This window comes from Notamacropus eugenii, chromosome 5 (genome assembly GCF_028372415.1).
Source record: "Notamacropus eugenii isolate mMacEug1 chromosome 5, mMacEug1.pri_v2, whole genome shotgun sequence".
Lineage (NCBI taxonomy): Eukaryota > Metazoa > Chordata > Mammalia > Diprotodontia > Macropodidae > Notamacropus > Notamacropus eugenii.
Window position 1 is genome coordinate 95873164 of NC_092876.1, and position 5066 is coordinate 95878229.

The window sequence follows — 5066 nt, forward strand, 5'->3', positions numbered from 1 at the left end:
GTTATATTATATCTACCAAATTCCTCTAATTAAGGCACCTGATTAGTTGCAAAAAGAGGAAATTATATTAGACTGGCATAGCTTTTGTTTTATGAATCTGTAGTGCGCTGACTGATTGCTGTTTCCCTTTCCACATACTCACAAATCATTCCTTTAATAATGTATTCTAAAATTTTACAAACATTTGAAGGCTAGTTTATTAGCCTATATTTTTCAGATGCTACCCCTTTTTGGTCAATTAAGACATTCAGCTGTCTCCAATGTTGGTGTCATACTCCCGGATTTTTACATCATTAACAATACTTCAACAATCATATCCCAAAATTCTATCAGTAACTTTGAATAAAATTCTTCAATGTCTGTTGTCTTAAACTCATTTAGGGCAACAAGATTCTGCCTTGCCATTCCTTCACATTTCTTGCATGATGCAGTAGAAATCATTGTAGATTTAGAGTTGGAGGGTCAGAGTTCAAATCCTAGTTCTGTCACTAATTTTTTGTGATCTTGGATAAATCCTGTAATCTCTTGGCAGGAAATTTGGATTAGATGACCTGTGAGGTTCCGTCTAGTGCTTAATTTATAAGCCTATGAAATTCCTCTTAACTATTATTATGCCTTTCCAAGTTTTAATATTGTTCTCTCATAGAGAAACCAGAAGCAACTTGGATGTGAGTATTTTTACCTTCCTTCTAACATTAATTGCCAGGCCTAGAGGCCTGTGGGCTACCCGAGTCTTACCTTACCTCTATCGGAGGTCTTCGGCTGGCCAAACCGGATACTCGTATGAGAGAAGAGACCTATCAGAGTCAAACAAGGGTTGAGCTTTATTCAGGATTCTGGTTACAAGTGCAGGGAGAATTCTTCCTTAGGAGGGTGAGAGAAAGATCTCCCAAGGAGGTAAAGATCTTACAATAAGAGATTGGAAGTAGAAGTGTAAGTGGGGAGAGAGAGGGAGGGGAGAGCAAAGAGAGGAAAAACGGAGCCTTCTGTCCTGTCAGGGCCCCTCCGCGCTAAGAGTGCCTTCAGGCTTTCCTGACCCTAATTAAGCTCTCCGGCCGTGTAGTTTGCACCTGAATACCGTGCCTGTTAGATAACAATAGGTGTGCCCAGATCCGGGACAGCCTCGAGAGTGGGGATGCTCCTCCCATCACGTATCTCACGGGAAGAGGCGGAAATACACGAGATAGCTCGGTCTCACTCCTCGATTCCCTGGTGTTTCATGGGGGGCCTCATGAGAACTCTAAGATCTAGAAGTTCCCACCTTTACCCGCCCGAGACTGTCCACATGGAATTGAACTTCCACCCCCAACAATTAATTATCACTTAATGATATTGTAGCTGATAGAGAATCCCATCTATGCTTTGCTCTTCCACTTGCTCTCCACATAGCTAAAAGGATTCTTTCCTCTTTCCTTAGCATTCACCCATTCTCTGAGCTCTTAGAAATCTGCCTCACATACCATCTTAGAAGAACTGAAAATTTTCAGGTACCTAGAAGCATCTCTAAAAACAGCTGCACAAAACCCCTGAAGCTTTTTGTGGGGGGAGGGAAATGCACCTTTCACCCTGAAAGTGGAGGTCTACTTTAACAAAAAGGTAAAAAAAAAAATCAACTAATAGGTTGGGGAAATGAGCAAACAACAGGAAAAATATCTCTGACTATTGAAAATTACTGTGGTGACAAGGAAGATCAAAATACACAGTCAGAAAACAACAAAGTCAAAGCTCCTATGTCCAAAGCCTCAAAGAAAAATATGGATTGGTCTCAGGACATGGAAAATTTTGAAAAGATTTTGAAAATCAAGTAAGAGAGGTAGAGAAAAATTGGGAAGAGAAATGCAAGTGACACAAGAAAACCATGAAAAACAGCCAAGAGCTTGGTAAAGGAGACACATGCAAAAAAATACTGAAGAAAATAACACCTACAGAAACAGACTAGCCCAAATGGGAAAAGAGGTCCAAAAAGCCAACGAGGAGAAGAATGCCTTAAAAAGCAGAATTGGCCAAAGGGAAAAGGAGCTCCAAAAACTGACTGAAGAAAATAATTCCTTAAAAATTAGAATGGAGCAAATGGAAGCTAATGACCTTATGAGATATCAAGAAATAATAAAACAAAATCAAAAGGATGAAAAGAAGAAGACAATGTGAAATATCTTGCTGGAAAAATAAGTGACCTGAAAAATAGACAGAGAGACGATTTAAAAATTACTGGACTTCCTGAATGATCAAAAAAAAAAGCTTAGATATCATCTTTCATGAAATTATTAAGGAAAACTGCCTTGATATTCTAGAACCAGAGGGTAAAACAAAAGTGGAAAGAATCCACCAATCTCCTCCAGAGAGAACTCCCAAAATGAAAATCCCCAGGAATATTATAGCCAGATTCCAGTATTCTCAGGTCAAGGAAAAAATATTGCAAGCAGCCAAAAAGAAACAATTCAAGTATCATGAAGCCACAATCAGGATAACACAAGATTTAGCAGCTTCTACGGTAAAGAATCAGAGGGTTTGGAATATAATATTCCAGAGGGCAAAGGAGCTAGGATTACAACCAAGAATCACCTACCCAGAGAATCACCTACTCAGAAAAACTGAGTAAAATTCTTCAGGGGAAAAATGAATATTCAATGAGATAGAAGACCTTCAAGCATTCTTGAAAAGATCAGGATTGAATAAAAATTTCGATTTTCAAGTACAAGACTCAAGAGAAGCATAGAAAGGTAAACAGGAAAGGAAAATCATCAGGGACTTAATAATTTTAAACTGTTTACATTCCTATATGGGAAGATAATATTTGTAACTCAGACCTTTATAATTATTGAGGTAGTATAAAGGAGTACATATAGACAGAGGTCACAGGTGTGAATTGAATATGAAGGGATAATATCTAAAATAATAAGATTAAGGGGTGAGAGACAAACATACTGTGAGAAAGAGAAAAGGAGAGGTAGAATGGGGTAAATTATCTCACATAAAAGAGGCAATAAAAACACTTTACAATGGAGGGGAGAGGGAAGAGGTAATCATGATGGACTCCTAATAAAGCCACCCCCAACCCTAATATTCTATCTTCTTTATGGGCCCCACTGAACAGCAAGCATGTCCCGATTTAACCACCCTATCTGACATTAAACCATACCACAGGTTCCCAGAATTAATATAGCCACTGCTCCTAACTAGCCTCTGTCCCCAGATCCAATTCTCATGTTTAAACAGGCATGTTCTTGTACTCAACCACAATCACATTATCCATTTAGCCCAAGACATGACCATAATACCTAACTACTCATCTTGACCAAGCAGGATTACAATAGCTAGCCAATCAGAAAGCAATTTGACCAGGGTGTTTGACCACTGAACCACAGAAGGGATCCCTCGCCATTACCTAATCTCTTAAGAAGCCCCTCCTGCCTTTTTAAAATTCATAATTTCTGTTGTGTTATCGCATCATTACATTACAAATTTGCCTATGTTGTCTTACTAAGTTGCTGGTTCCTCTTAGAACCTAGCCCACTTTTGAGGGGCAGCACTCTTCAATAGATGCCTATACTTGTAGAGGTGGTCTGACTCTGAATTCTTTGAACCAGTGCTGACACAGTGCTCCATGGAATCACAATTTTTGGTGTTCCTGGGTGGACGGAGCCTCTCATTCAGACCCCCTCTAATCCAAAGGTAAGCCTATCTTTTTTCTTTCTCTTAACTGAGAGGTTCTTCAAGTACCTAGGAAGGCTTTGCTGGATCATCTGGGTCCTAGTGCCTGCCTAGCCCAGCAAATTCCCTCTAGACAGAGGACAGTCTGGGAATTTTGCAAGGAGTTCTTTCTGAACTCTTTTTTTCTTCATCTATTCAGTAGGATGCCATTGAAGATATGAACAAGGCTATGGGGGGGGATTTCCTTAGGCTTATGGGACTACTAAACTGTAATAAAGCCTGGTCTCAATATAATCTAGAGGACCAAGAAAAGATCACTATTTGTGCTTTCTGTTTGTTTGTCTGCTCTGTGTCTGTATAAAACTCTCTGAGTCTGCTGCCTTGTAAGATTTAAAATTCAGCCCACCAGAAAAGAAAAAAAGTGTAGCTGGACTGAAAAGATTTATAGCCTTTTTGGAAAAAAAAAAAAAAACCTCTTTCTCTCTGAAATTGGTTGAGTAGAGAAGTCAAATGATCAGACCTGCCCTTAAATAAAATCACCTTGTTAGTAATGTGGAAGAACAGCCCATAGCCAGAGGTGAAAATCTCTTACCACTTGGTTTGTACTTCTCTCAGGTGTTTTGTATGTTCTAGTTTATAATAACAAGTGTGGATATAGTGCTTTAAGGTTTATAGACAACTTTATTAATGTCATCTCATTTTAAACTCACAACAACCTTAGCAGGTAGGTGCTAGTATGCTATTATCCTCATTATGTGTAAGGCATACAGAGGGTAAGTGATTTACTCAGGGTCACACAGCTAGCAAATGCCTAAGGATGATTTTAAACTCAGATCTTCCTGACAACAAGAACTTTATGTGATAATGATTTGTTTTTGAGTCTAGGCTATGAGCTTCCAAAAACAGGGATGCTGGCTTGTCCATCCTTGTCTCTTTTTCATTAAAACCCAGCATAGGTCCTTTTATGTACATGGTATTTAATAAAAACTCATTCATCATCAAGCAATTTAAGAGCCAGAGAATGACAATAACTGAGAGGATCAAGTAAGTCCTCATGTAGGAGGTGGCAGAGAAAATTAATATCCCTATTCCACACATGAAGCAACTGAGGAAGCAAAAGGAGGTAAAGTCACACAATGAGGAAATAGCAAGTCCAGAACAGAACTCAGGTCTTCTGCCTCCAAGACCTGTGCTATTTCCAATAACCATACTGCCTCCCAAGTGTCACTGAAGGGCTTCCTCACAGGGGAAGGGAAGAGATTTGTAGCAATATAATTACTAAGACATAAGGGCAATTTAATAACTAGTCAATTCCTGAGTCAGTCTAAAATTGAAGGAATCTTCTGCTCATAAACAATGGGTAGGGTTGGAAGGAACTGGCACAGACAAGAGGTAGCTCCAGGTAGTGCAATATG